General features: G+C 38.1%; 1 protein-coding gene across 1 annotated transcript in view; it reads left to right on the forward strand.

Annotated features, from left to right (window-relative positions):
- Positions 1-1,139: 1,139 nt before the first annotated feature.
- LOC108668452 overlaps positions 1,140-12,487 on the forward strand; it is a gene marked incomplete at its 3' end in the record, with an annotated part of 29,203 nt that continues 17,855 nt past the window's right edge. The window contains exon 1 of the mRNA XM_018155678.1: positions 1,140-1,805. The remainder of the gene's footprint in view (positions 1,806-12,487) is intronic.

The raw sequence follows: 12,487 nt of genomic DNA on the forward strand, positions 1-12,487 counted from the left end.
GGTTGAAGATTTCCTTTAGGAAAAAATTAAAGAATGAATCAAAAGCCCAATAATATTTCATCCATATTAAAAGAATAAAGCGGATTATACATTTTAATTAAGCACTGAAACGTTCATCAGACTCAATTTGTTGTCAACCTTAATTATGCTGTCAATTCAGATGGAAAAGATCTTTTCTGCATGGTTATAAATTTTTTCTAAGAATGTTTGGTGTCCGAGTTCGTCTGTGAAGATAATTTTTATGCTCTATCTATACTATATTATGAACTAAGTGTTAGTTTAGCTATAGTTTACTCGACAAAAACCTTTGATAAGCCTTCATAATTAGCTATCAGCATAGATAGATGATATTGGTGGATACTATTCAATAAAATATCTAACCTAAAGTATTATTTCGTAATGGTGATTTATCTTCATCAAAAGGATCTCTCATTAAAAATCGGCTCAGTACGAAAATTCACAAGGAATAACAACGTTAATTTGTACTTTTATTTCTCTTTGCCATTGCAATGATTCGATACATCGAAGATTTGCAGATATTAAATCTGCTTCATTAATCAGAGTGGACAACCACATCATTCTCATGCTCGTCGGAGGCGTTCTCTATTCGCATAACAGCTCACCTACGGTAGTCAGCTGCTACTTACGTGACTAGTTTAATTTAGTCCTTCATAATAGCTCGAAATCCTGTGCTTGCAAACGTCACTGCAGAGAGCAATATATATATATTACTAAACGTTAAACTCAGTGAATTAACAAGTCATAAACAATTCATTGTATGACTTGCAAACAATTAAAAATATTATATTATACCCGTTAAAAATATTAAATCGGATCGATACCGCAGCTATTGTTTATGGTCTTCATAGGTGTTTATCGTCTCAAATTCATTCATAACTTTTATAGCGTCGCTTCCACGAGCGAGTTTTGATAATTTCATGGGTTTTATTACGACCAAAATAAACGGTTGCTAAAAACTAAGAATCGTACTTTTTCTGCTATGCAGATTTTCCTCATCACTTGTTCCTTTCCGAATCGGAGTCGGCATCGGCAACTCCATGATTCTCCATCAGTCCATCTGAGACTTCTGTGAGTTCTGTCTCAGACTGTCTGTTTCTGCTAGTAAGGTTGCAGCCACAGTGGAGAGAGGTAGTGAAGGTGTTGACTGTCGAGTGGTTACTTGCTGCGCTCTGCAAAGCTACAAGAAGTTGCTATTGACTCCTGATCAATTCGCATACCAACTGTTGGCTATCGAAACGTATGAAATCTGATGCTCTGTGTATTTCCAACGATAATCACGTGAAGTTACGGGAAATATCGTTGCTTAGCTTTATTTAATTTTTTTTTATTTGGTTAAACGTCACTTCTTCAGTTGTGGGGAATAATATTGAGACATCCTACGATTTTTTTTTCAGTTTTTCAACATAGGCATAGGAAAACATTGGTTCATACGCCATACCGAATGCTTTGGTTCATTCCAAAAGCTGTGGATGTGTATCTATATAGAAACCGTGTATTCAAAATTGTGGTTCCTTGGTCACTGAAATTGTAAAAAATTATTTCTGGTGAACGAATTCAGAAACTTTTAGTAATCATAGCAATTTTTTTTCGTTGTTTAGTACTTGAAACATATAATATATAGAATATATAGTGCATTGTGCTACACACAGCTACAGTACCTATTGTGAATTTTATGTCCTGATCAGGATTGTGTTTATAGAAACTGCAGCTGATCATGTGATTGGTTTGTTCTGAAATCTAAAGCAGGAAATATTGAAGTTTGGTGCAACTCTCGGCGAGCCTTGGTGAGTGTCTCATTGCAGTCGAGCATGTTATTAACTGGCATTAAGTTTCTGGTTAGGTTCAATCGCGTTGTTTACGTTTTACCATTAAGTGCCGCTATGAATTAATTTCCGTTACATGCTTGTACTATATTAAATTCTTTATATATAAACGAAAAGAATGAACCGAAAAAACTATTTGCAAAATTAAATATGTATATTACGGTACTGCTTCTATGAAGCGAGAGTGCGTTGTGCGAGTCGTACCTCACTCGTACACTCGTACTATATTTCAGTCATATGTTCGCTGTACATACTCTGTAGGTCCTTGTTTTAGGTTTATCAGGATTCAGTACCTTTGTTTACCTGCGGTTCCTGAATTATAAAAGTTTAAGAAATGTTATCACTAGAATTTAATATGATACCTACTAAACATATTATTTATATGCCCTAATAAATCCAGAGTAGGTAACTTAATCATTAATAAAACGATATTGTCTGCAAGGGAAGAATGAAGGTGATATTTAAAAATTTTTCGCAAGCTAAACATCACCGTCAAGTTCTGATGAATACATGTTCCAAGTTTCATTGAGCTACGTTCATTAGTTTGGGTGATATTACTTGATAATTGAATTTGGAGATTGGTCGTGAGACCGGCCACGAGTCCGGCCATAAATGTGCCCGAGACGTCCTAGGTTTTTAGTGCTGAAACAGTTAAAACGGCTGAAAAATACATTGGTTCACTAAAAGGGGTTCTATTTGTGAAATACGCATTTGTGTTTAACCTTTATCTTTTAAAATTGCAGCGTAATAAATTTTATAGAAAGAGGCGCATGATTTTATATGTGTCTGTGGGGGGCACTAGAAATTCACTAGGGAGCCAAAGGGGGCGCCAGCCTGAAAAAGTTTGGAAACCACTGCTCTAGGGGAAAACACTCCTAATGCACGCATCAATAGTTGCGTGTCTTACCTAATCCTTTGTTATCAACTATAACTCAACATATTGCCTTCTCGTATTTCACGACCTGGGTTCGTGGTGGTGTTGCTATATTCATCAAAAAAAAAAATCCAAAAGCCCAGGTCTTTCGGCGCATCCTCGGCAATTTACGCCCAACATCAAACTTCAATAAAGGAATTAAAAGCCAAAGTGTATTAGTTCAAGCACGAAATAGCGTGTAATAATCTTTATGTTATTTACGATTCTCTGTTATCATCGGTAGAGGTTTAACTGCAATGTCTGGTACAAAATCTAAGATCCGCAGGGTCAGTTTTATGCTGTGCTCTCGCATGATGATGCACAGTCGTGCTGCTCTCTTGACGCATGGAATCATGGCAATATATATACCGGTACTCAACTCTGTCAGCGTTATCGGCAAACGCTGTCATATTCTCGCAGCATTGTCAGCAGAAGCGACGAACGTTTAAATGTGCTCGTAACACTGACAGAACTAACAGTAAACGCCAGCATGTTATACATCTTCCACGGTGAGCATTATCGGCAGACGAATTCATCTACACGGAGTGCTATCAGCATTACTGTAGACGTCATTTAGACATAACGCGGTTAGAATTTCCGTCAACGGTTTTAACTAGACCCAAACAGAGTTAGCATTATCCTTAATGTCTCCAACTACATGCAGCAATGTCAGCCTTGCTGCCAAAGCTTGCATTTACACGCTGTTGAGTCAGCATTCACGTGAGCGGTTTCAATCACACTCAGCACAGTCATTCGCCTCTATTAAACGCAACAGTCAGCATTACATGCAAACGCCTACGCTCAAAAGTCAGCATTTCTGGCGAACGCCTTCATCTATATTCCAAATGCAGAACAGCCAAAATTACTGGCATACTCCTTTTATAATTTCTCCTCTAATAATCCTATTCAGTCCACTTATAAAATTTGTTTATGCGACCAAGATTTAGTACAACCAAAACGGTCCAGAGTTTGATTGCAAATAGGTCTATTCTTTTGTGGTCTTCATGCAATGTTTTGGTGCTGGTGGGTGCAGCTCGCCTGAAAAATATTTTTCTTTCGCAGAAGATTGAATCTAAATTTTAAAAGGCCTTCACTTTGCCATCATAGTAAGTAAGGTCTACGACGTTTGTTTACAAGTTTTCTCGTGTGTTATGACTTGGACATGGTTCAAGAAACTATCGCGTGCATATTGTTACCAAAATGTTGTTTACGTCGCAGGCGACGCAAGGATGACTTTACTCAACATCTCGGCGTAACAGGTGGTGGACTTTTGCCACACAACCTTGTCTGCACCTGACGTTTTCGGCAGCATAACATCGTCTGTACCTGGCGTTTTTGGCAGCATAACATCGTCTGTATCTGGCGTTTTTGACAGTATAACATCGTCTGTACATGACGTTTTTGGCAGCATAACATCGTCTGTACCTGGCGTTTTTGGCAGCATAACATCGTCTGTAGCTGACATTTTTTGCAGCGTAACATCGTCTGTACCTGACATTTTTGGCAGCATAACATCGTCTGTTTTAGCATTTTTTTGCAGCACAAAAACGTCTTTACTTAACGTCTGTGCCGCCAAGAACGTCGCCAGGCGCGTGCCATCGTGGCGGTCGAGGCCTCGTCTGTAGTGCAGATACTTGCGCGATAATTCCATTCCTTTAGCGGAGATGAAACATGGCGCGACTAAATTCATGGAGCGATCCTAGTTGACCAGCGTTTAAAAATGAAATCTTTACGCATTCTCGGCTGAGGAGCTCGTAGATATCGCGCTTTTCTTAGAGCTTGTTACTCTTCATTGCTTATTTGTTGTTGTGTGGAAGAAATTTCAATTTGTGGAAGAAATTTCTATACAATTGTCAAATATCTAATATGATTATTAATTACTTCTCACAATCTATATCCTTCAAACTCATTTTCTATTATACCCGCAATGTTTTTACCTCTATGAGTTATCAATTATTTGTCTTAAAATTATTTCAATACTCTGCTTCAACCTCTCAAGTATTTCTTTGTGCACGGTATTGGGAGATGTTGATTTAAATTTTCATGGTAACAATTTTAATTTTTATTTAACAATTTTCTGAATTGTTGAACAATTCTTCGACCTGAATTTTGAACTATTTTTCGACCCTGAAAATGTAAATCAATGTTTTCGCTGGTCATTCATCAACCGCCCTTGTTTAAACAAGCAAATTTTGTCATCTAATATTAAAGTATAAGGAAATGTATATTTATTTGATTATTTTAATTTTATTATCTGTCGCGCCAATCGTGTAGCAGTTTCTCCTAACAATCCTCCATCCCTCCCAATCCTACTCGCTGGCTGTCCAATCATATTCCCCTAACAATCGATAAAGTTTGCCGTATCTTGCCTACACGGCCGTGCTAGGCATAATGAAAGGCTCGAGATAGCATAGGTCGCGAGCAACATCATGCATGGTTATGACCAAAGCAGCTGGTGCAACACATGTTATGTTGGACCACACCCTCCATGTTGCCGGCCCTGCAGCCTGGATATATAACCTTACTTACCTTCAGCGCCATTTATCTTCGTTGACCCCTTGCAAAAAACTCGTCTTTCCGATGTCCTATTCCGGAGTGTCTATATCCACAGCCATTTTTGCCCACTATAGAATGAGAATATTGCGTAAAAATAACAAGACATTGACTGAATTAACTCAACAAGAAGTAATTTTTCATTTTGTAAGTATAAGATATGATGACTTGATTCACATTCTATTAGGCTCATTCAATGGTTTCAATTGATTCTCATTGTCTCATTCAATTAAATTCAAAACTATTTATACAATTTATTTAGAGATTGGGCTAATCTTCAATTGATTCTCATGGTCTCATTCAATTAGATTCAAAACTATTTATTGAATTTATTTAGAGATTGGGCTAATCTTATGCGTTCCTCAACAATGAAGGCGTTTCTGAAGTCGATGATTCTCTTTATTCATTTTCAATCCTAAATATCTCGCTCTTGGATTGTCCTTTTATACTGTGATCCAGTGACAGACATTCTGTTATTTGAAGGATAGCCTATAATTCCCTTGTCATTACCGAAGACAGCAGAGGCGATATAACGAAAGTTAGTTAGAATAGTTTTCTGATGTACAAATGTTTGATGATTCATGCGTCATCATGCGCCAATGATGTGCAAAATGTAAACATTTCGGCTCATGGTCGACCGTGCAAAATGTAGCAGCTATGTTGAAAAACATTTTGATGAGCCGACCGTGAGTTCACCATCACTGTCGGTGAGCTTAATGGACGAAGGTCCATCATATTAAGCCATTGACTTCTGTTGCTCACTGTAGTAAATGAATAATGATTGTGCATCACATCTGAACGCGTTGGTCGTATCACAAACATCGCTAAAGCCACCCTCGTCCGCGTGCTATTTCTATTGTATGGTCCGGATGTGCCTTGATTAGATCGGCGGTATATCCTATGGACTAACGAGAAATAAATTGTTCTCTAGGCCTATCACTAATGAAAATGACTTGGCATAATATTAATGCATGAGGATTTATCTTGGTCCACCATCAGAGCTTGTCTTAATCAGGCCGCTTCCGGATCGACGTGGGAGGCAAGCTCGTATGAAAAGAAGTCGCTTGGAAAACGGTCGTTGGATGAGGAACCGGCTTGTGCAGCTGGTCCGTTAATCTAAATTATCGATTAAATAATATTGATCTGTGATAACATTATTGTTCCGTTGGGATGCTAATGGGTATTTCATCTCTACTTCATCCCAATAATTGAAAAAATTCAATCAATTATGCTGTCGGCGAGCAATCGACAAATTGATGCAAGCAATATTATTAACACATTTTCATAATGGTTAACTAATTTAAAATTTGACGCAGATGAAAGTCTAGACCAAATTATTAATAAAAATTTCGTCGTTTCACTCTTCTTTTTTATTACTAATGATCAGATGAAATTAGGTGCGAGATCAAATGTTTTACGCAAGCGTCCGGCGCTGCGTGCGGACGCTGTCCAGGTCAGAAAAAAATCTAATTACATCCTTGCCGCCTCCCGGCGCCTGGTTAAATCAGCGCTCGACTGCAAAGTAAAAGAAGAATAGAATAAACGTGGCTAAAACAAGCGTTTTTGCTGCCTTAAAAAGATATGTTATTTTGCTTGCCTTTGATTAACAGGCGAGGTGGAGCGCGTTAGGATGATTTGATGAACTGTTGTTTTTGTGCTCGATGTGCTGTGCTCCTTTGCAGTTATCTCATGTATAGTGAAGACATGTATTCAATTATTATTTTGGGGGATTTGTGAATTGGGTTTCGGGACAGCGTGCAATAGATGGTGTAAGCTTGGAGCTGATGGTTATAAATTGCTCCTGATCGAATCACGATTGCTTATTGCACTTTACTTTATAGTCGTCATTGAGTATTTTATGCCGCTCGGTTAATTGTGGTATTGAGTGCAGTGAATGAGAACCTGGTTGCGGGCTATTCGTGATTGGACGTTTTATGTATTGCATGGGTGAAGTGTTTCAAATATTTTAGTTTCAAATCAAGCCACGTTTGTTTCAAAAAAAAATTTTCTGTAGTGCAATATTTTCCTCACATAGGAACTTTTATCATCGTGACAAAACTGAAGAAATTTAAGACACGTCGAAATCGAATGTTCTGTCGTATGAAGTCTGTGATCAAAATTACACATTTCTGAAGTGATGCGTTGTGTACGTTGCTATGTTGACATATTATGAAGGCGTCGCTCTATCACAATGTACCAATGTATCTTGAGTGTTGGCGTATTGATAAAACATTTCTCTCGGAAACTGATAAAATACCTTGCTTGTAGGTTATCTCTTGAGAGCGGGTACTTTAGCCTCTCGTGTATAACAAGATGTTATTGGGGCAGTGACATGATGAAGAAATATTTCCAATAAAAGTTTGTGGAAATTGATTCTTAACCTATTGCTTGACGGATTATTTCATTTTGAGAATTAGACTCAATTGGTCTGAATGATTCAAAATAAATTGTTTTAAAATTTTCCTACTCAAATTTGGTGTGAAATTTTTTACCAAATACATTGGGAAATATCTACGAAGTAACGCGTTGCCACTTAGTTATTAGCTATTGACAATTATGTCGGCAAGTTAGAGGGGGAATCTTGTGGACTGTAGCTGAAGCTTTATATTTATTGAATTTTGATTATCAACCATTTTTGAACTGTAATTTATAATTATCATTCAACTGTAGTCATTAATTATTGTTTTCTTAGTCCTTCCAATTCACCCTCTTCCGGCGCTATAGGTGTGTGCTCGAAATGTTTAACTTTTACAGTGGAGAATAAATCCTATAAGCTGAACTTCTACACAGTGCTACAACAATTGACGAGTCGGAAACCAGTTTTTTAATTATTTCCTTTTTAGCGCATTTTCTCATTTATGGAAAAAAGGCGCTATCGTGCTCGTCATGTCCGTCCGTCCGTCCGTCTGTCTGTCCGTCCGTGACTTCACGTTTTTGTCGACGAGAAAATGCGCTCTCTGACACTCACTGCAGTGAGTACTGAGTTACATTTTTTATGTCACGGTTAGTGCTCATTTAGATTCATCTGTTGTCATTCGGCTAGGTGGTATAATTAATTCCATTATGATTATTCTTTGACTTAATATTCTCCCAACTACTTAATGATGCTGGTCTTTCCATCTAATATAAATTAAATGCCCATTGTAGGCTTTTTTCGGTCATTATAACGATAATATCATACTGATTTTTTCTTCACTCGTATGAATCTTTAGGGAGGCAAATGCTGATACGACGGAGGTTATCCTAAGTTAATTACAGAAACCTCCTTTTCAGAAATATTTGAGGTGATCACTCCTTAGGACTAGTTGAGGTGATCTCTTCGCAGGACTAGTTAAGGTGATCTCTTCTCAGGACTAGTTAAGGTGATCTCTTCGCAGGACTAGTTAAGGTGATCTCTTCGCAGGACTAGTTAAGGTGATCTCTTCGCAGGACTAGTTAAGGTGATCTCTTCTCAGGGCTAGTTAAGGTGATCTCTTCTCAGGACTAGTTGAGGTGATCTCTTCTCAGGACTAGTTAAGGTGATCGTATTTACGTAGCAGCAGCAGAAGGAAGAGCACCAGCCAGCCCAGCTGTGGAACGATATCTTATCACGGCGGGTTAACGCACTCGAGACCTCAGTTCTGCTAGTTGGTTACATACTCTTAAAAGTACGCGTTAAATTATATTGAAGTTGGCTGTATTTTTGTGATTGCTTACTTGCATGAACTTCAAACTTTGGCTGTATTTTTGCTATTACTTACTTGAACTTCAAGCCTCAAAGGTTTATAAGGTGAGGCTTTACGATATCGTTTGTACATTTAAACAACTTGGACCTGAGATTCAACGAAACCATGCAGAGCGAAATATTTTGTGTTNTTGATTAATGGAGTTCACGTGCCCGTAGACAGACTATCACGAGATATCATTCAGAACTTTCATGTTCTGCACACGCGATTATTTCTACAGTATTATATATTATATAGATGTGTATAAGAGACAGCCTCTATACATAATATAAATCACTTCTCCTGTTCAGTTTGTGTACTTACATACATTAAAATACGATTTTTCAAGTGTACGAATATTTATTTCCCCCCACTGTATATTTCAGTCATAAGTTCACTGTGGTCGTGTGGCGTAGGTCCTTGGTTTGGGTTTATCAGGATTTAGAACCTTTGTTTACCGCGATTCCTGAATTATAGTCTAAGAAATGTTATCACTAGAATTCAATATGATACTAAACATATATTATTTATTTGCGCTAAAAAAATCAAGAGTAGGTAACTTAATCATTAATAAAACGATATTGTCTGCAAGGGAACTCATCCGTGTTGATTGTTTGGGGAGTGTTGGTTTGTTGGTGCCTCGCAGTTGATTCATCCACTTGTATCAGTCTCAGTATATTCAGTCACTTGCATGAGATTATGGGTTGTTGTTGAGAACTGAACCTGACTGGTTTGAAAGAAGACTATCAGGAAAATATTAATGTGTCGTGTTGGCTCGTGTTGTGCCCTGCAGTTGCCAGTTTTGTATTTCGATTCATTGTTGCATTGGGCTTGCGTTGCACTGGTGCGAAGTGGTGTCGTGATGCGTATTTTTTTGTCTCGTGGTTATGTGCTCGTGGGTGTGTCGTGCTAGACCGTGGTTGTCGCGGGGCAGTGGATGATGGTGCTTGGTTGTTTCTAGCTGGTTCGTGATTGTTTTTCTGTCGATTGGTTATGTTGTGTTTTTTAGTGGTTGTGACGTGCTGATGCGTATTTGTGCTGTGCTNTTATCTCTTGAGAGCGGGTACTTTAGCCTCTCGTGTATAACAAGATGTTATTGGGGCAGTGACATGATGAAGAAATATTTCCAATAAAAGTTTGTGGAAATTGATTCTTAACCTATTGCTTGACGGATTAATTCATTTTGAGAATTACAATCAAAGGGTCTGAATGATTCAAAATAAATTATTTTAAAATTTTCCTACTCAAATTTGGTGTGAAATTTTTTACCAAATACATTGGGAAATATCTACGAAGTAACGCGTTGCCACTTAGTTATTAGCTATTGACAATTATGTCGGCAAGTTAGAGGGGGAATCTTGTGGACTGTAGCTGAAGCTTTATATTTATTGAATTTTGATTATCAACCATTTTTGAACTGTAATTTATAATTATCATTCAACTGTAGTCATTAATTATTGTTTTCTTAGTCCTTCCAATTCACCCTCTTCCGGCGCTATAGGTGTGTGCTCGAAATGTTTAACTTTTACAGTGGAGAATAAATCCTATAAGCTGTACTTCTACACAAGAAGTACAGTGTTACAATAGTTTATGAGTCGGAAACCAGTTTTTTAATTATTTCCTTTTTAGCGCATTTTCTCATTTATGGAAAAAAGGCGCTATCGTGCTCGTCATGTCCGTCCGTCCGTCCGTCTGTCTGTCCGTCCGTGACTTCACGTTTTTGTCGACGAGAAAATGCGCTCTCTGACACTCACTGCAGTGAGTACTGAGTTACATTTTTTATGTCACGGTTAGTGCTCATTTAGATTCATCTGTTGTCATTCGGCTAGGTGGTATAATTAATTCCATTATGATTATTCTTTGACTTAATATTCTCCCAACTACTTAATGATGCTGGTCTTTCCATCTAATATAAATTAAATGCCCATTGTAGGCTTTTTTCGGTCATTATAACGATAATATCATACTGATTTTTTCTTCACTCGTATGAATCTTTAGGGAGGCAAATGCTGATACGACGGAGGTTATCCTAAGTTAATTACAGAAACCTCCTTTTCAGAAATATTTGAGGTGATCACTCCTTAGGACTAGTTGAGGTGATCTCTTCGCAGGACTAGTTAAGGTGATCTCTTCTCAGGACTAGTTAAGGTGATCTCTTCGCAGGACTAGTTAAGGTGATCTCTTCGCAGGACTAGTTAAGGTGATCTCTTCGCAGGACTAGTTAAGGTGATCTCTTCTCAGGGCTAGTTAAGGTGATCTCTTCTCAGGACTAGTTGAGGTGATCTCTTCTCAGGACTAGTTAAGGTGATCGTATTTACGTAGCAGCAGCAGAAGGAAGAGCACCAGCCAGCCCAGCTGTGGAACGATATCTTATCACGGCGGGTTAACGCACTCGAGACCTCAGTTCTGCCAGTTGGTTACATACTCTTAAAAGTACGCGTTAAATTATATTGAAGTTGGCTGTATTTTTGTGATTGCTTACTTGCATGAACTTCTAGCCTCAAATGTGTATAAGGTGAGGCTTTACGATATCGTTTGTACATTTAAACAACTTTGACCTGAGATTCAACGATACCATGCAGAGCGAAATATTTTGTGTTCCTCTTTAACGCCGTCCAACGAAATCAATTAGAATAGAATAGAAGTGTCGGCACTGAAGATATAGGCCCATGGCCTGTTGCCGATTCTTGAATTTTTCGTGACTTGATTCACAAGGGATCCTGCCTTTGGAACTCGATCTTTAAATAACTTTCCATAATTGGGTTATAATATTCGTACTTGAATTGATAGCTCATGCATCAGCCAGTAAAAAATTATTACTCTGAACAACCAGATCCTCAATTCAGACTTGACGTGACCTCTCAGAAACTAATTGCTACGCATTACGCGTTCTATTGGGGGCAGTTTGGACCATATTATAACTTGTCTATAATTGCCTGATCGGTACACTGGCACACAGTAACTCTAAAGAATATGAGTGCGTTTTATGCATTGACTTGCCCACTGGAGCAGCAAGTGACTGAAGAAAACATTGAACGAGGCCGCCATCTGCAGCTCCCAGGATCGTGACCATTTACGCTCATTGTTCCTGAAGATTCAGCGAAGTCATTTTGCTGCTTGAATTTCGGTCCTTTGTTCTATTGTGGCGCGGCTGACTAGCTTGCATGTTTTGTGGCTGCAACTCCACCACATAATTTACCTGCATTTTTAACTAAGGTTTCTATTTTAGTTTCCATCATTGCGCAATTTTCTTGTTCTTGACCACAAATTTCTGTATGTTTTTCTACTGCAAATTTATCTAGAAATGAACTAAAGATTGCCACAGTTCGTGCGAGCATCTCCATGATTCGAAGAAATCATTTACACACGCAGAAATAATGTTTGTTCGTTAAATTTTTTTCTTCAAAGTACTAAATGGGTCCTGCAGCTTGCAATTTGTTAGAATTAGAAACTAACTAAACTATCTTGTAATT

This window comes from Hyalella azteca, unplaced genomic scaffold, assembly GCF_000764305.2.
Source record: "Hyalella azteca isolate HAZT.00-mixed unplaced genomic scaffold, Hazt_2.0.2 contig14464, whole genome shotgun sequence".
NCBI lineage: Eukaryota > Metazoa > Arthropoda > Malacostraca > Amphipoda > Hyalellidae > Hyalella > Hyalella azteca.